The sequence below is a fragment of the Protopterus annectens genome, chromosome 5.part0 (genome assembly GCF_019279795.1).
Source record: "Protopterus annectens isolate FY-2018-M chromosome 5.part0, PAN1.0, whole genome shotgun sequence".
Classification (NCBI taxonomy): Eukaryota; Metazoa; Chordata; order Ceratodontiformes; family Protopteridae; genus Protopterus; species Protopterus annectens.
Window position 1 is genome coordinate 676,303,277 of NC_056735.1, and position 20,805 is coordinate 676,324,081.

Genomic DNA, 20,805 nt, shown 5'->3' on the forward strand with positions numbered 1-20,805 from the left:
TTGATGCATTGGTTTCTAGAATGTTTCATATTCCCAGGTTCTCCCATAAGAAGGTGTCCAAGGCATTCAAAGTGCAGAACAAACAAAAATCCCAGATTGAGAAGAATCAAAGTACCAAGAGAAAATAGCAGGAGGGTAATGCTTCCAAACCAAATAAAGGGGGTTCCTTTTACAAAAAGATAATTTCCCATGCTAAAAAATGACTATGCCAAGACTTAGGGTATCCTGTCCCTTCCTAATAATCCTCCTGCCCTTTCCCCTTGCCCAAGGCTTTAGCTCAACCCAGCAGCCTAGATAGAAGTAGTCTCAGACAAGTGGATGCTGAGAATAATTCAGTAAGGATACTCTTGGGAGTTGACAGGAAAGGTTCTTCCTTCATTGAAATCTCCCTGCCCATGCCAGACCAGACCAGACTCATCTGTTCTGTCCAGTACTCTTTCACAAGTTGCAAACAAGGGTTATAGAACTAGTTCCTGCAGTGCAAAAAGGAAGAGAATTTTTCACCAGCATCTTTTTGGTACCCAAAAAGGAGCTATCATGGAGACTAGTATTAGATTTGTCATATCTAAATACCTTTCTGAAAATAAGCAAATTCAATATGCTCACCCTTCTTCTGGACTACTGATTCTCGGTGACTTTCATGCTGAAAGATGCTTATCTTTACATTCCAATTGCTCCCAACTTCAAGTTGAACCTACAAATATCCTGTTTCAGAACCTTACAGAGAATTGTCTTTCTGGGATGTATGATTGACACATAAATGAAGTCCTGACTGTTCAGAACATTTTCTGGGATTTCTCTCTTCAAGAAGCTACCTCTGCAAGAGTTTTTTGAAAGTGTAGGCCTCATGATATCGGTGATCCTTATAACACCATTGTCCAAGTTCCATATGAGAAAGATCCGTTGTACTTCAAAAGAAATGCTGGATCCAATACCTGCTTCCCTTAGAGGTATAGATGCCAGTGCTACATATTTTGAAACAACTTATAGTGGTGGGGGGATCCGGCATCTCTTTCTCTCCAGAGCTGCACTTCTTCTTGTAGACCCCAGTTCAATCAGCCCAGACAGACTCATCAGATTTTGTATGTGGAATAGTTTCTAGGGGAGTTAAAGTGCAAGGCGAATGGGGTCCTTTGGATGCTACAAAGCACAAAGACATCAAATAAATGTTAGTAGAGTTTCACACCTTAACATTTTTTCACCACTTATGCTCACCATGTCCCCTATTGGTCACACACAACACCACATTCATGCAGTACCTGAACAAACAAGGATGTACAAGGGCATACTGTCCTTTATTGGTTGACATTAATGGCTTGGGAACTAGCCTTATAGCATTCTCTGATTCTTCAGGCCTCATACATCCTGTCAAAGCAAAACCAAATCAAAGCAGACAGGCTTTTCAGATTCCAAATGGACCCTCACAAGTAGAAACTTAGGACAGAGGTCTGCCAGGATTTGGTCGAGAGTTGGGGAACACTTCAAATAGTTCTGTTTACCTCATTTCAAAACAGACAGAGATAAAGATTCTGTTTGAGACATTCCTGCAACTATACTTGGAGGAAAAAACTTTCTCATTTCTTTGGACATGAATGTTCCTTTATGTATTTCTACCCCTTCCACTGATACCCAATGTACTTATGAAGATTCAGAAAGAATTGACAAAGATTATTGTGGTGACCCCTTTTTGGCCTAGTCAAAGTTAGTTCTCCCTTTTAAAGAAACTGGCCAAGGGCAATTGCCACAAGCCTCCTCACGCTCTGAATCTGCTCACTCAGTGTCAGGGTTGACTGCTGCACCCCAGCTTAGAGAAACTGCTGCTGACGACATGAATGATTCTATCCTGATACCTTTTAGGCCCATGTTCCATGAGGATATGCAATAGGTATTGAAGGAGGCAAGAAATCCTGCAACTAGAAAATCTTATGTTTACAAGTGGAAGAGGTTTTTTAGGTGATGCTTAACCGATTGCAGAAGACCTGGTGTGGTTTCTTCCCCTGTTATTTTGAAATCTATGTGTAAGCTACTCAGTTTTGGCTTAAAAATGCATCTTGTGGCCATGGCTTCCCCCTCTTTCATCTCATTTTGTGGTCAAACATTTTTTGAAAGTATTACACTTGAGACAGCCTCATAAGCAAATTCCTCCTCTTTGGCATGTCAGCTTTGTTCTTGAAAACTTGACCTTATCTCCTTTTGAACCTGCCTTTCAGGCTGATTTGAAGTTCATCACTTAGAGAATGGTTCTGTGTATTACTCTGACATCTGCAAGGTGAGTCTGCGAGCTGCAAGCTCTCATGGTGGACCAACCCTCTCTGATTTTCCACATGGACAGCGTTGTTTTATAGGTTCATAGGTTGATGCTAGGCTATCGGCCCTAGGGCCTATACAAGCCTAGCCAAACAATTCCCCGGATATTACTTCCCACAATATTTACTTCCCTGGACCCCTGTTTAGCAGGGCAACTGACGTGATCCCCGAGGTGAATTTCCTTCCTATCTCCCATCCAATCGTCAAGGTTCCTCTTGAAGGGGGCCAAGGAAGCGCTCTGCTTGACATGTATGGGCAGTCTGTTCCAGAGTCTGGGAAATCTCTGGGTCAGGAACCTATCCCTCCAGCATGTTTTGTTCATTGTGATGACAAGGTTTAGATCCCTGGAGCGTGTGACTCTGAGAGATTGGGATTTCTTTAAGTGGAGCATGTCCAACAGCTCAGGGTTTGACATGGCCTTGTATGTTAAGCAGAGATCGCCTCTGAGTAGACGATATGCCACAGAGTATAGCTGGAGTTTTTTTAGATGGTCAGCATAGGGCATCTGATTTAGGCCTGTGATTCTTTTAGTGAGGTATTTCTGCGGCCTTTCCAGCTGTTGCAGATGTCTTGTGAGGTGCATACCAAACGGGGCATTGTACTCTAAAATGGGTCTAATGAGAGATGAGTACAGTGGGACACTGACCTTCTTTTTTCTGGATAAAAAGCCCTTAGTGATGAGGTGTACCACATAGAAGGATTTCCTGACTATTTTGGTGATGTGGTTATCAAAGATGAGACCACTGTCTACCTGTGTCCCTAAGTCTCTCATCACACTTTTGGTGTTTAGTGTACTGCCACCTATGTGGTAATTCATGGGTACATGGTTTTTCCCAAAGGGGATAACCATATATTTCTTGGCATTAAGCTTGAGCCCATGGCCTGAGGTGAGGCTATGATTAAACGTAACACTTAGGTGAGGTGCCAGTTCATTTTGTAGTTCATGTAGTACACAGCCCGAGATGTCATCTGGTCCCATGGATGCTGTATTCTTAGCTTTGGAGAGTGCGGTTTCTACCTGTGTGGCTGTGATTACCAGAATTTGGCAATCTTTTGGTAACAAGCATCTGTTTCTGTAGGGTCCTTTTGTAGAATATCCACATCATTACCCACTGATCTTTCTTTCATGCCAAAAGTTGTTTCAGAATTTACCATGAATCAGGCCATCAATTTCCCAGTTTTCTTTATAGAACCTAAAAACAAGGGAAAGAAGATTCTGCATACCTTGGATGTGCACAGGCAACTCATGTACTAAGATTCTGCATACCTTGGATGTGCACAGGCAGCTCATGTACTACCTTGACAGAACTGAGCCCTTCAGGAAACATGAACAGCTAATTGCTTCCTGTTCTGGGACTAAGAAGGGTCATCCTGTCTGTCAGCAGATGATTACTCATTGGTTGTCCTCTGCTAATGTTTATTGTAGGCTTTTTTAAGGCTCATTCCAAGAATCTTATTTGCTTCGTAGCATATTGGAAATGACTGGACTCTAAAAGCAATCTAGAGTCATCAGCCTTGTTCTTTGTTCATACCTATTCAAAGCACTACAAACTAGAGTCATTCTCAAGTTTCAAAGCAGGCTTTGTGAGGACCTTTCTGCTGGGGCTGCTGCATCTTTATCCTTCCAGCTCCCAGGTAGGATAACCTTTGGGAATCTACCCATATGCCACTAAGGCAGGGTGAATGTTGAATATAATGCAGTTGAGTAAGTCCTAACTTCATACTACCTCAGTAGCAGAACCCCCCCCCCCCTATTTTGTATATGGCTCTATGTTATCCAAACTTTTTGTACTGTTGGTTGGCTTTGATTTTTTGTGTTGGTATTTTGTGGCTCTGAATTGGTTGATTTCTGGGAATTCTGGCTTCTGGTTATTTTTGGTTCATCCTACTTAGCACTAAAAGCCTGAATAACTGACTGCGATAAGGGTTTGACATCCCCTGATGAAAGGGGCTTAGCCGATCCCCTATCGCAGGGAGTCCAAGAAGGGGATTCTAAGCTCTAGATAGCTGCCAGTGTGGATTTTTGTAAACACAGAACCCATATGCCACTGAGGTAGTGTGAAATTCGAACATCTACTATTACAGTTAAGTAGGACTTGTGCAGATGCACTTTATTCTTCCCAAGAACCCTTTACCTTCCAGTGGAGTTGAATCATTGGCCCTTAGTACCAGTGCCGTCTGCCGTCCCCCACCCTAAACTACCCAGCAACGTCACCCTGCTAGCCTACCATATGGAATTGAGTTGTCCCTCTAGTCAGTTATAATTGCCTTTTCCTAGACCTGCTTTTGCTTAGGTTCCTCACCCTAGCCACACCAACTTTTGTCTGCCCCTACCCCCTTGCAGATTTAACAGTCTTTGTTCTGTCCTTCCTACCTGGTTCTGTTCTTATTTTCTGTCAAGTTTTGTCATTATTTTTCCTACTTGAATCACTGTGGCCTGCTGCTAACTGAAGACACCTGCTTATAGTTCCCTTCCCTACTATCCCGACACCATCCCTCTCCACATCCCACATGTTCTCAGCTGACCCGTTTTTGCATCCTTAGCACCTTGTATACTTCATTTTTTTCCTCCCAGTCCTTAGTTATCTACCTCCCTCTCATTCTAACTAACCCCTGTCATGCTAGTCATTTCCAGTTCCCATTCTCTTTGTGCAGTGCATACTTTTACTTTTTACCTACATATTTTTCATTTTCACATTTAACTAGCTGTAAAAATATTAGGAACAGCTAACAGATTAAATATTTATGTTGCAAGGTGTACATCTCACTCCCCATTTGATTTCTTGAAATGGATACCTTTTTATTTCTTGCTATATCTCAGCTAAACTTACTTTTACTGACCTGCAGCCCTTACTCCACTATTCACCCTTCTAAATTCCATCCCCCTTCGTGATAACATAGAAAAGATAGACCAGTAAAACTTATGTCTTTACTTCCCAAATCTTTTGCTTAGCAGACAGATGTCCTTCCATATCAGTGTTGCAGTATTCTTTACAATAGGGATCCCCTGCCAAGGGCAACCTGATGTCCGTCCAGTATACAAAAGTTTTTAGGTTGTAATGGCTACACTGCATATGCTCCCATGTATGGTGTAGGGCATAAATGTGACATCTGGATGTACCATCCTCAGAACTTCTTTGGTGCCTCTCTGAACGCCATCTTCGATAATCGGTCTGAATGCTTCTTTGTCTGTTGGTTTCTACTGCCTTCAGATAAGTGCCCCATTGTTTTTTTTAATAGATGTAACCCTTCATCGGGTGGCTGATATATGTGTTCACAGATGCAAGGGTATTCTGCTCCTTCCATTCTGGATGGGCATGCTCCCATACATCCATCAAGAAGTCTACTGTACATATATGGCTTGGAAGAACCAAGCTCACAATCCATGTCCATATGCCCATCCTGTGCATTTCTCCTTGTAATACAGGGGACCAGACACTTCCTTTCCTCACAGTGGGCAATCTGGTGTCAGCCAGTCACTCTCATGGCATTCTTGAAATATACATTATATTTCTAAATGTACAAGGCCCTTAAAAAAGTGACAAATTTAGCAAGAACTGACTGTTACATTTTGGTAATTTCCAACAACTTATGAAATGAATAATAAAGCTTATTTTTGACTACCAGAAACATAGACCAGGGGAAAAACATTGGTTTGCACAGTCAGGGTAAACTACATCTCTCAAATGAGAAAAATCTGCCCTGAGTTTTGTGTATTTGTACTAACAGTAACAAATTAAGCAGTAAATCACTAGGTTCCTTCACTTAAAAGAATAGCAGAGTGAGGCACTCACCTTAAATAACACATATTCTTACTGTATCAGAGGTCTCTTGTAGATGGGTTTTAGGCTGAGTTATGCTTCACGAGTGTGAATTTGGAACCTTTTACAACAAAGTCTTAAGCTTGGGGTCCATGCACCCAGCTGACATATTTAGTGATGTAACTCACAGGCAATACAACAATGTTCATTCCCCCATCTGCCACTGCACACCACAGACAAGTAGGCACCCTCTCACAAATCAAGAAATAATGTAAGTATAGCACCACATTATTAAAACAAATAATATGCAAATACATATTTGCTTGACTTACAGGTAACTCAGGTATTGGAAAATGAGGGAAGGACCATTCATTCATAGGCAGCAGAAAGGTTATTCCTGACCTACCAAAGAAGGGACCTCTAGTAGATCAACTGATACAGTAATAATGTATTTGTTACATCTTACATGGCCTTCCATGATGGGCCTATGCTGAGATGATTTCCAAGCAGCACCATTTGGGTAGCTTAAAAACATGGAGAGAAATGTTCATGGAAACCTTCAAAACTACCTGTTGGGAGGAAGTGTAAATTAATCCAGAGGGAGAATATGTCTTTGTAGAAGGCTAGATTTGGTTCACTATGCATACTGTTAAGAAGCTCCAAAAAGCATCACACAGAGCCTATGAGAAACAATGTTTGCAATGTCTGAAGCTTGGGTAAGCTTGCCAACTCATGAAAAAGTATTCATCATCAAGTTCCATGATGGGTTCATCTGCAGGAAAGGAATGAGCACTATCAGTAAGTATCTAGTACCAGCAACATGTCCATGACTACTCTAAATCTAATGATAATCCACTGTACACTGTAACACCTGCATATTAAGTCATGTAAAAGTAACCAAGAAGACTGTGATCACCCACACGCACAGCAGGTGCAGCATAGTCTTCTCCTGGAAGCAGCAATTCATTCTCATCCTTGTGGCCAAGGCAGGACCTCATAATTCCTCTTTAACTGTAGGAGTGACTGACAAGGGGAAAGTTCCCAACTCTGTCTCAGTCAATGGCTTCCTCTGAGCCTGAGGCATGGAGAATGACTTCTACATTATGGTGAACCTACTAGAAGGCTCTTACCTAAGGCACTTTGAGGAAGTCCCTGGTTAGGGCTGCCAGAACCCAGTCATTCAAGTAATAGACTACAAAGAGGTCCTTCTGCAAGGATTCAGGCATGACCACTAACAAGTATGTGAGCATCCTAAGTGCTGAAGAAATCCCAAATGGTAACATTTTGTGCTAGAAAAGTTGCTCACCCAGAGAATACTAGAAGAGTCACCTGTGTCACCCCAAATGTTGACATGTCAAAAGGCGTTCATCATATCTAGTGATGCCATCCAGGACCTATGTGGAAAAAAGGACACAGACCATGCAAGATGACCATCCAGAACCACACATCCAGTATCTGGAATGAAGCTGTTTCTTTCCAGGAATGGTATGAAAACCATCTGCACCTATCAAAATCAGAAAGAGCTAAAAAAATGCCCTGTTTCCATCACCAGGACAGCTACCACAGACATGTCGTGCAATTGAATCATAGCTTTTCTTTGCGACAAGCTGCTCTTTACCCTGGGCCACTAATCAAGAAGCCTCAATCCTTACCCCTGACACCAGTGAGAGACTGTCACTAAGGACAGGAATGGATTTACACAGTATTTCATATGCAGCTCTCTGCATTCAACACAGTTTCCTCCAAGAGCGCACAGGGAATACTGGACTCTCTGTCTCTCCAGATCCCAAGCAAGACCCACCTTGGAGCACTGTGTCCCAGATTCAAGTATCTGGCACACACACTTGATTATCTGATTTTTCACATGCACACACTCACTTACACAATTGAGAAAGGCTGACACAAATTCACCAGCTGTGTCCTCTCTCTCTCTCTCTCTCTCTCTGTTTCTCCAGATTACAGGGTAGCTGCCTCCAGCCAAAAACTCTAAAGCTCTTACAAGGGGTAACCAATTTTACTGCTTCAAATTAATACTGATATGAATGGTAGAGTATGACTGAAGCAGTAAGGCTTTTTTACAGTGGCAACAGTGACACTAAAATAAGCACAGGTACTCTCAAGATATTAAACGTATTCACTAAAAGATCAGCCACAATGAAAAGGTATAAAAATATTTAATAATGTATAATAAAAATAGAAAGCAGGACAATGCTTAATATTTAGTTAAGTAAACATGAGAGTTTTCAATCACAGGAAGTATAAAATAGCACAGGTGGATAGAATCTGACATGCAGAAAAAGAAATAATACTAAACTAATCTCATGGTACTTTCCCTAACTAAGCTAAAGAGAAACTGCCCTAGTTAACTCACTTAATATCGCAAGGCAACATGTACTGCTGAGATGCTCACTTCCACAAGGCAAGATGAGATACTCCACAAACTGAACTGTACAACTGACAACTGAACAACTATTAGTAAACTGTGATAACTGACATAGCTCTGTTATGTCAGATTCCAAAGAAAAACAAAAACAAAGTGCTGCTGCCAGTGTTCTGTCCTTCAATTGGTTATAGAATTACATAACATCTAGTCACCTGACTCTGGAACAGTTCACATTTAGAACTCTGTTAAGATTCTGTTGCAGCATTTTTTAACATAAACAACTTTTACAAATACGTATTTAATACAAGCATCTGTACAAATTAATGTGACAGTCAAATGACATAAGATGATACAGCTGGCAATACCTTACAATGTCACATCTCTCCCCCTTTAAAGACTCACGCTAGTTTTTCAAGTGACCCTGGAAAGAACATTGCTTGAGAGAAAGGGCCTGTTTGGGAACACATTAACCTATACCCTGTCTTGAGAATCCATCTTCATTGGCATTGCTGTAATCTGGACTGGCTAACACAGGGGGTCCTCCCAAAGCCCCGTTAAGCTTTTGGAATGCCTGCTCACAGGCTGGGATCCACACAATCTTATCTGGCCTGTTTTTTCTTGTCAAGTCTGTGAGGGGAGCAGCTATTGTGCTATAATTGGGAATAAACTTTCTATAGTACCCCAGTGTCCCCAAGAATGCCTTCACTTGCTTTTTGGTAACAGGGTCAGGCCACTCCTGAATAGCTTCCAGTTTGACATGTTGTGGCCTGATCTTGCCATTCCCCACTCTTAAGTCCCAGGTAAGAAACCTCTGCTCTACCCACCTGACACTTACTGGGCTTAATGGTCAACCCTACCCTTTGCAGTGTGCCCAGGACCTCCTTGATGTCCTGAGAATTCATTATGTTAACATAGTACAATTTGTGCCCTTGCTTCCTGCCTAGCAGGTTTACTATGTAATTAACAATACTGACATTCCTTACCACTTTGAGGGGTCCCTCCCAAGCTGCCTGCAGCGTATTGTTTCTGACAGGAATAAGCACCATAACCTGCTGTTCCACAGCATACTCTTAGGTTCGCAAATTCCTGTCATACTAGATCTTTTTCTGCTGTTGGGCTCCTGTCATATTATCTTGGGCCAAGCCCATGAGCTCCCTATGCCTTGTCCTGCGGTTTAGGACATATGCCACAACATATTCTTTTTGGGTTTGATACTCACCCTCTCACTCATCACGAATCAAATCTAAAGGCTCCCTCACCCTATGCCCATGCAGTAACTCAGAGTGAAAACCTGTGGATTCCTGGGGTACCTGTATGTATGCATACAGTAGATGGAGCAAGTATTTGTCCCACTCTCTCCTAAACTGGTCTGCAAATGCCCGTAGCATGGTCTCCAGTGTAGAGTTCAACCTCTCCACAAGACCACCAGTCTGGGGATGGTTGGGGATAGTCTTTAGGTGCTTCAGCCCACAATGCTTCCACAGACAAGCCACAGGGATGACATAAAATTGTCACCTCTGTCAGTCAGCACCTCTCTCAGGAAACCTACTCTGCTAAAAATCTCCAGCAAAACATTTGCCGCCTTTTCTGCCTCAACAGAGGACAGAGCTACTGCCTCAGGGTATCTGGGAGCATAATCTACTACCACCAGGATATACTTCTTCCCTGTGGAACTTGGGATACCCAGAGGCCCCACAATATCCATAGCTACTCTCTGAAGTGTCTCCTCAATCACAAAGGCATCATCAGAGCTTTGGCCTTATCCCCTGCCTTACCTACCTTTTAACACTGCTCACAGGTCCTGCAGTACCCTGTTAAGATCCCTTGCAATCACAGGCCAATACAAATTCTACATAATGCGTCCCTTGGTACACTTTATGCCCATATCACCTGCAAAAGGAATGTGATGGGCTATGGCTAGAAGTGCTATATGGTAAACTCTGGGTACTACCAACTGCCGTATTACCTCACCTTGTAGCCCTGCCTCAGAGGTCCACTTTCTATACAGTAACCCTTTGTTATCTGCAAAAGGAATGTCATGGCCAATGGCTAGAGGTGCCAGACGGTAGGCTGTGGGCTTTACCAACTGCCGTGTTACCTCACCCTCTAGCCCTCCCTCAGGGGTCCACTCTCTGTACAGTAACCCCTTATCCCACTATACAGACTTCACTTTTCCTTGAGCATCAGGCATCTCCTAGCTACCTTCCTCAGCCTCGGAAAGTAGGATCTGAAAGCTGTGCCTGTCTCAGCTCTACTTTTGTGGCCCTTCCTAGCTCCCCTACCACAAGAAGCATAGTATTTTTGTGACAGCGTTGTCTCTCTGTCTGCCTGGGTACTACAATTCACCTCTGTCCTTGCAGTCACCTTTTCTACAGAAACATTAGTACCTACCAGCAGCTGTGGTTCACTTTCAGGCTCACTACTACAAAGTAGCTCCCTTACTGAAATAACCAGATTACCAGCCCCAGCTTCAGGCATTGTCTCCAAGCCTGACTGCGTGTAACTGCATGGCCTTAAGCTCAATGCCAAAAAATGTGTCATCATCCCCTGTGGAAAAACCCGGTTCCCATGAATTACCACATCGATGGTAGTCCACTGAACACAGAAGGTGTTATAAGAGATCTGGGAACACAGGTTGACAGCAGCCTTTCTTTTGACCACCACATTGCCACTGTGCTCAGAACGCCCTTCTATGTGGCACATCTCATTGCTTAGGGTTTTGCATCCAGGAAGAAAGAGGTCATTGTCTCCCTCTACTCTACTCTTCCCTTGTTAGGCCAATCATCGAGTACAATGCCTCATTTGGCATGTACCTCACTAGACACCTGCAACAACTGCAGAGGCCGCAAAAATACCTCACAAAGAGGATCCTAGGCCTTACACACTTGTCCTGTATGGACAGACTCAAAAAACTCTAACTATTCTCTGTCTCATATCGCCTAGTTAGAGGTGATCTCTGCTTGACATACAAAGCCATGTCTGATCCAGCTCTGTTAGAAATGCTACATGTAAAGAAATCCCAATCCCTCTGCACCACACGCTCCTGTGACCTCAACCTCATTACCACAATCAACAGAACATGCTGGAGAGACAGGTTCATAACCCAGAGACTGCCCTTGCTATGGAAGAGACTTCCCATACATGTCAAACAGAGCACCGCACTGGCCTTCTTCAAGAGAAACCTTGATGAGTGGATGGGAAATAGAAAATTCACCCCGGGGATCACTCCAGTGGCTCTACTTGACAGAGGCACTGGGAACTAAAGTCGGGTGGCACGATGTCAGGGTAATCCCATGGGCTAGGTTTGTAAAGGCTCCAAGGCCATTAGTCTAGTACACACCTATGAACCTACTACATTATCAAAATTATTCTCTATTAAGACATCTGCAGGGATAGCCTCAAATACACCTACCTGCTTGTTCCCTTTTCCCTTGTTCCCAGCCAAAGGTATTTGGAATGGGATCTTTTGCAAAGCTCTGATCTCTATTAAAGCTCTAACTGGTGTGGACTGCCTAAACAACTAGTGCTCTTCTTTAATCACGGCAGGCTTCACAATGGATATGTCAGAGGCTGTGTCTGTCTTAGCAGTGGCCTGTCTTCCATCCACTAAGATAGGATACAAACAGTGATAGTTTGGTACCTCTGTTTTCTCCAGACAACTTACCAGTGACTGGTGGTTATTCCCACTTACTGGCTCCCTCACCTTTATTTCCCCACCTCGCGTCAGTGGGTATGTGAGGAAGAAATTGCTGATATTCTAACGAGGTTTTTATAACCTGACTTCTGAAAAGAGAAGAGTGTTAAATGAATTAAAGAAAAACAAAGAGATTGTCATAAGACCGGCAGACAAGGGTGGAGCCATCGTGTTAATGGATCGGCAGTGTTATGTTGATAAAATGCAGATATTAATACAGGAAGCAAAAACATACAGCAAAATGGATGTTTGAACAGCCAAGTAAGTAGTTTTTGATGTGAAAGGGACCGTGAAAGATATGCTGGATAGTCATTTAATCTCTGAGAGTATATATAACTTTGTAATTATGGAGAATCCATTTTTTCCCATTATAAAGGGACTGCCCAAAGTGCATAAGAACAGAACTGACCCACCTTTTAGACCGATAGTTTCAGGTAGGGGGTGGGTCACAGAGTGCATTTCAGTATGGGTTGAAATGCAAACTTAAGGGAGCCTTGGCCATCGCTCCATCTGTAGTGAAAGATATAGCTGTATTCTTGCGATCGTTCTCTGAACATATAAAGTATATGACACATGGACAGAGTTTTTGTTTTGTTACCTTAGATGTAAATAGTCTATTTACCGTAATTCCTAATAATATGGTATATCAGCAGTCAAGCAGCTTTTATCTGGTAGAGATGGATGGGACCGGAATTTCGTTATGCAGATATCTATTTCTGAGATTGATTTTGGAAAATAACATATTCCTCTTTATGGATCCTATTATTGGCAATGCTGGGGCGTTCCCATGGGAACACCTTCTGCTAACACTTAATTCCAACTTGGTGTTAGCGAAATGGGAAGAAGATGTCATTTTCAAAGTAATAGATGGAGAGTCTTAATACCATTTTATAAAAGATTCATAGATGATGTGTTTTTTCTGTGGTTGGGCACTTTGGAAGAACTGAAAGGCTTTGTATGATACTTGGAAGAGAGTACAAATTTTTTGCAATTTACCCTACATGTCTTAGAATACGTGATTGTGTTTCCAGATGTAAAAATATATAAGAATGAGTCTTTAGGGGTTGCAACCAAAGTGTACAAGAAAAATTGCTGGAGGAATGCTCTTTTGAAGAGAGATAGTAAGCATCCTTGGCATGTGTTTCCAAATATTGTGAAAGGACAATTATTGAGCGACTCTAGACTATGTACTGATGACCTTGTATTTCAACAGGAGGCACAGCAGCTTCTTTGTAATTTTCAAGCACAGTGCGGTAAGGATAGTGAACTGGAAATGGTAAGTGCTCGACCAGATGATCTGAGAATGGATCGAGGGCGGCCATGGTTTGGTACTGCACAGACAGAACAGAGAGAACACTACAGTTCAAACCAATGTTATATCTACATATGCTAGAGTCACTCTCAAATACAATAACGATATAGGTCGGATCTGTACTGTGATCAGAGACAATTGGAAGATATTGCTAGCAGATGGTAACTTATAGGAAGTAGTAGGAACGTAACCTACTTTCTCTTTTAAAAATAATTTTAACTTCAAGAGATTGTTGTGCCGGGATATTTATCCTCCGTCACCATTTTCCTTTTCTTCTCAGAAGATTCGCACTTATCCCTGTAGGAACTGTAAAGCCTGCAACTCCATCAGCAAGAGAAATCAGTTTGTATATCCAGTGACTGGGAGAATATTTAAACCCAAGCTATATGCTAGTTGCCGTAGTAAAAATTGAATATACATTGCCACCTGTAAATGATGCAAGTGCTTTTGCATCAGTAAGATGAACCAACTGCTGAAGGAATGGATTCTTCAGCATTTAAGTACTATAAGACTTGGAGTTAGACACAATGCACTTTTTCAACATATTACTGTCAATCCTGGACATGAGTTTGTTTTTATGGCGCTGCAAATACAGACTGTAAACTTAAGGGGTGGAGATGTATGCAGCTTAACAGAATTGAATGAGACAAAATGGATTGCAGAACTGAGGGCGGACTCTTCCTGGATTGAATGACGTATTTGCCACTCAAGCCTGTGCTGAAGGGGCATAGGCCTTTTTACTGAATTTTATTTACTAAAGATGCTTTTTATGGTTATAGATATGATGAAGGGCTTTGGCTTCAAAGTGCTAATCTTTTCCTGTCATTTACTTATTAAAGTTTTTATTTACTTCACTGTGGTGGTCCAGTTTGATTTTATTTTGCATATATACACGGTACTACATTATCAAAATCATTCTGTATTAAGACATCTGCAGGGATAGCCTCAAATACACCTACCTGCTTGTTCTCTTTTCCACCCTCCCTGTCAAGGTGAATCCTAGGCAGAGGTATTTGGAATGGGATCTCTCCTAAAGTTCTAACTGGTGTGGACTGACCAAGCAAATACTGCTCTTCTTTAACCACTGCAGGCTCCACAATGGCAATGTCAGGTGCTGTCTCTCTCTTAGCAGTGACCTGTCTTCCATCCACTAAGATAGGAAACAAAGGGTGATAGTTTGGTACCTATTTTTTTCTCCAGGCAACTTACCACTCACACGGTTATTCCCAATTGCTGGCTCTCTCACCTTTTGTTCCCCACCTTGCTTCAGTGGATATTTGTATGCCACATGGCCACTCTGATTACATTTACAATATCTAACCATTGATCCTGGTCGTGTACCTGAACTAGTGGCTTCCTCTGTTACTGGTAGACTCTGTTGGGGTGATTTAGGCAGCCTACCATAGGTTCCCTTATGTCCCTGTGCAGCACTGGGTATCCCCTTCTTATGCAGTGATACCCTGCTTGCTGAGTAGAGATCCCCGTAGTTACAAAACTTCAGCCAGCCATGCTGGCATATGCCACACATGCACTGTCTCACTTCTCCTGATACAGCTGGCAGTACCTTACAACATCATAGTCTTATACCCAAAAAAGTAGATGTGAAGTTGTTCAATCTCACCGTTTATTCTTACACATGGGTTCGGAGCTGATCCATTGGCTCCGAGTCGGCCGCTTTACTAGCTGAAGATCTCAGAGTAGCTCAAGGCCGGGTCACCTATCCCATGATGCTCTGTGTCCTACCTCAGATCTAGTTTGCTGCTACAGCAGATCGGAGGTCATCTGAAGAGGTCGGGCCAGTTGTTTCATATTTATCTCTTTTTTGGCAATATTCTGCTGACAGTTGCCATATTATCTAAAACCTTTACAATTGTACTATTTTTGGGCTGCTTAGCCTTAAAATTATTTATTTAGCGTTTGATGAGTTTCATCCTTTTCAGAGCGGTTGCTCTTAGGCATTTGGCCATTTTTTAGTTAATCCCTATCCCCTTATACTTATAGTGTTATACATACTAATAGTGTGTTTTTAGTGCTATTAGAGCGCTTAGTGTTATTAGATAGACAGTGTGCTTAGTTTGGATATATTATATATATATATATATATATATATATATATATATATATATATATATATTCTTATTGGATTAGATTGTCTGTTGTCAGGGATCTGACAACTTAGAACTGTTCTAGTAATTAGACTTTTCAGTAATCATTCTAATAAGTTGGAGTATATGTTGCATAAACTTGATGTCCACAGACAATTGAGATTTTATTTGGACAGGACAAAGGAATACAGACGATCTGACCAACTCTTTGTATCTCATGCTGACACTAAGAAAGGACTACCAATCTCTAAAGTTACCCTTTCCAAATGGTTAACTGACTGCATTAAATTTATATACTCTTCAGCGAACCAAACATTAGAGCATGGTGTGAAGGTGCACTCCACTAGGGTTGTTTCTACTTCTTCTGCCTATGTGGCTCAATTGCCTTTGGACACTATATGTGCAGCTGCCACTTGGTCTAAGCCGCATACCTTTATCACTCATTACAAAGTGGACAGGGCTTCCTTTGGTTCCACTGTCCTCAGGAATATACTCCCTTGAGCCACCCAGGATTAAGGTGCTTGGGACGCTACCCGTGTGTAAGAATAAACAACGAGATTGAACAACTTCACATAAAGAAGTTATGTACTTGCCATAACGTTCCATGTGAGATGTTCTTCGTGTTTCACTGTTGCAGTCATCACATTTGGGTTATCTGCTTGCAGTAGCCTTCAGTCAGCCTGATTATCAAAGTCTTGGGTCCTATGCCAGTTGCTGTCTCATCTTCCATGATGTCAGGTAGTCAGGGGTATAAAGCATGCAGAAGCAGAAGCAGTTCGCAAGTGCCGGTCGGCCGACTCCTGAAATTTTCGTTTTCGAGTTTCAGAACCGAAGTCTTCAACTAAAGCTAAGTACCCCATTGGGGAAACTTTTTCTTGCTCTAAACCGATGTCAGTAAAAGTCAGTAATTGTATTTCTTATGGAAAGCAAATACCTCATAGAGATTTTCATTTGTACTGTATTCCTTGCCTAGGCCCTGACCACGACGTACCTCGCTGTCGGTTTTGTGCCTTATTTAAACCATGAACTATTCGTCATCGGTGCATTTTCGCTTCTAAATATTTTGGTACTCTGTTCAATTATCCAGATATGTCTTCGGTAAGCCACCCGACTACTGACATTCTGAAAAAACGCAAAGATAAAGACAGAGACAGGCCGTCCAGGTCCAAAGCTGCAGACGACGCTTCTCCTGAGCTAATTGCCAGTTCGCCGGTACTCAGTGAGGTGCTTTCGCAGCCCCTGATACCCGCTACTTCAGATTCGCAGGCCACTACTGAGACCCATTCAGAGTCTGGTATGCCGCGAGATGCTTCAACTGCAGAACCTGCAGATGTCTCTACCTTGGATGGGTCCAGAGCCGCTGTGTAGGCACCGGCTTCTGAGGGTGTATTCAGGCCTACTGACTTGCATATTAAACCGACACCATCTTCTTCTTCTAGACCTAAAACTCAAACCATGCCTAGGAAACCGACACCCAGACTGCATGGTCAGGCCTCTATGCCTAAAAAACAAATTATAAGAATGGCTGAAGTCCTTATTACTTAAAACAGGGGAGGCCAACCTTCCCCCTGTAAGAGACCTAGGACTGAATTTCCTTATGATTTTTCTGACCAGGATTCTGAAATTTCTGTCTCTTCTGATGACCAGGATTTACCCTTATCTACCTATGAGGATTCTGATGCAGAGGACTCTGTTCCTTCTGCTTCACCCCCAGAGGATTTTTCTTTTGGTAAAACCTTGCATACTCTTAGGGAACATTTTCACTGGGAAAGTCAGGACTACTCTGATTCTAAAAAGAGGCTTAGAGAGTTCTTACTCCTGCCCCAACACAGGCCTTTAGCTATCTCTCCTGTGCTGGACATTGTTGATGATGCCTTTTCGGAATCTAGCTTGGCCCCTGACTCTTTACCTCCTGCTCCCAGAAAACCTTACAGAGTTCTTGATTCTCATAAATTCCTTTTTAAAAATCCTACTACGGACCCTGAGACCATTTCACAGGGTCCCAAGGGCATTAAGGCTACTACTACCAAAAATCCTAGCCCCTCTGATAGAGATTCCAGGGCCCTCTTCCCGACCCTCTAGGTGATCACATGCCCACCTTCACTCACCGTCTTCCCTGTATGATACAACACACCCACAATTACATTACTACCCGTAACCATAAAAACTTTAACTCAACAACCTTTTTAAATTCTCTAAAAGCAGTAAACTGGAACAATCTACGGACATTAGCCTTAGATGATGCAGTTACTTACTTTAACTCAACATTCTTAGAAATACTAGACTCCCAAGTCCCCCTGCAGACAAAGAGAATAAGAAATAATTCTGCCCCCTGGCTTACCAAAAACACACTATCAACCATGCGCCTCAGAGATAAAGCCTGGGGACTATATCAGAAAAACAAAACCCCATATTGATTACAAAACACTTCGTAATAAAGTAAAGAAGTCTATTATCTCTGATAGACAAAAATACTTTTTTACACTCCAAAACAATAATAAAACAAATCCCCAAAAGTTTTGGAAAGGAATTTCTACCCTCCTTAATCCCAGTAAGCCACACACCCCTACCCCAGACCCAAATGTCCCTGATTTAGACTTAGCTACTCAATTCAACTCCTTTTTCATTGAATCTATTAGCAAGCTAACTTCCTCCTTCCTTAGTCCCACCTCACCATCTAATTCACCCCCACACTCTCCTGCAAACTCTCAGCCTTCCACTATCACTCCTCCCCCTTACCATCTACTCACAGTCTATCCTCCAGCTCTTCTCCTATCTCAACTTCCACATCATCCTTACCTTCCTCCAACTCTCTTTCTTCACACTCAACTCTATTTTCACTAAAACCAATACCCACTTCTACTATAAAGAAACTCCTTCAGAAATTGAAGCCATGTACAAATGCACCTGATAACATTCCCTCTTACTTCCTAAGTATAGCTGCTGAAGCAATTGCCTATCCTATAAGCATTCTAATAAATCGCTTCCATCCATGAATGTACAGTGCCCCAACTCTGGAAACAAGCCTTCATCATTCCTCTGCATAAAGGAGGTAACAACTGTAACGTCAACAATTTCCGTCCCATTGCTATCCTGTCACCCATTTCTAAACTCCTAGACAAATGTGTCCAACTCCAACTCTTACCACATCTCTTAGATAATAACCTTCTAACCCCTACTCAACACGGGTTTAGACCAAATCATAGCACTATGACAGCCCTACTCTCCTACCTAGAGACTGTTAATAAAGCACGTGACTCTGGCCAAATTGTTTCCACCTTACTACTTGACCTCTCTAAAGCCTTCGATACTATCTCACACAGCCTACTCTTAACTAAACTTTCACAACTTCACCTCTCTCCTCCTCCGTGAACTGCTACTCTAGCTATTTAACAAACAGATCACAAGCTGTAAAATGGAAAAGGCCACTTCCTCCTTTCTTAGTACCCCTACCGGAGTTCCCCAAGGCTCCATTCTTGGTCCCCTTCTTTTCAATATATTTATAAATGACTTCCACAAATCCATTCCATTCTCTAACATCATCCAATATGCAGATGATTCTACCATTATCTGCTCAGATACATCTCCCTCTATACTCCAAAAGCTTACACAAGAAGCTTTCTCAATTACTGAACATTGGATGAAAATAAACCACCTAGCTCTCAATGCCTCCAAAACTAAACTTATGGTATTTACCCCCTCAAAAACTACCCCTTTCGATATGAACACATTCTCTATTACTAGCGAAAATAACTCATCCTTGGAACTGGTGACTGAAACCAAATTACTTGGTGTCCAAATTGACAACCAGTTTAACTTCAACTCCCATCTACAACTAAATATCAAAAAAACCCATCAAAAACTAGGCATGCTCTATCGTCAAAATCAATTCCTCACATGCTCCTCTAAAATTACTCTCTCCTCATCTTTTCTTATCCCCTCCCTTCTCTATGGAGCTCCTTTGCTAACAAATCTACAGTCCTCTCTAAAAAAACAACTTTCTTCATGCTATAACAAAATCGCCAGGTTCGCAAACGGTCACAGGTCCTCCACCCACCACTGCACCTCTCTCCAAAAACTAAACTGGCTTGAGTTACCTAATCAACTCAACTACACTCAATTAACTTTAGCCCACAAGCTCATTCTTAACCCATCTCTCTGTCCCTCCCTGTCCTCCACCTTCAGGATGCACCTACCCAATAGGGCTTTAAGGTCTAACAATCAAAACCTATTAGAAGTACACAAACCAACTCGTCCTCCAGGCAAAAACTTACTATCCTTTAACCTAGCTCGTCTCTGGAACTCACTTCCACCATCAATTCTCACTACTCTCAATCATAACATGTTTAAAAATCTCTTCATATGTATCTAAGCTCCCAATGGGAATGCTCTTGCTCCCACCCTCATAAAAGGCCAAATGGAATGCTCTTGCTCCCACCCCTCATAAAAATATGGTATTTACATCTCCCTTCACACTCATGTGACCTGATTGTACCTTATAAGCTTTTGTCCTTACAAAATAACCACTCTGTATGGGTAAAGCAACATCACTCTTCTCTAAATAGTATTGTTTGAATTCCTAAAGTTTGAATTTATTTTTAAATATTTTGAGTATTGTTTGTTTGTTTCCTGAAGTTTCAACTCATATGTCTGTATCTTTTACTATTGTATTTATCATGACACTGTTTGTACCTACTTTGTTATTGCTTTTTTGGAGCTTTTCTCCCCAGGACTCCATTGAAAACGGGTTCTTTTGACCCAATGGACTATCCTGGTAAACCAACTGCAAATAAATAAAAATAAATAAGGTATACACCTCTGCGACCTTGGCCATCAGGACCTTAAATTGCCAGTTTCATATGTTAAAGTATCAGCAGCATATTACTGGATTGCTTAAACAGAAAATGATGTTGATTCGTGATTGTGCTGAGAATAAGGATTTACAGGATTTAATGCATTCTGCCGAACAGGTTGGAAAACATACTTTGCAATGTGGTTTTGATTGATTAGAGGCATCTTGCAGGGCTGCTGTCACTGGGTCTGTACTTAGGAGGCATGCTTGGCTTAAGGAGCAATCTTTGCCAGATCATGTTAAAACTAAATTGCTGGATGCTCCCTTAAATCAGGACCGCAAGTTTGGCGACAAAGCAGAAGAAGTTCTTAAAATGATGGAGGAAAAAGCTAAATCTATGCAAACTGTTAAAGATTTCTTGCAAGTGCAGCCTCCTGGATTTAGTAGGCAT

The 20,805-nt window shown here is 42.0% G+C and overlaps 1 protein-coding gene across 2 annotated transcripts in view; it reads left to right on the forward strand.

The window, feature by feature from the left end:
• Positions 1–20,805, forward strand: part of FANCB (FA complementation group B) — a 489,492-nt gene that overhangs the window by 399,956 nt on the left and 68,731 nt on the right. The gene's annotated exons all lie outside the window — the stretch shown is intronic.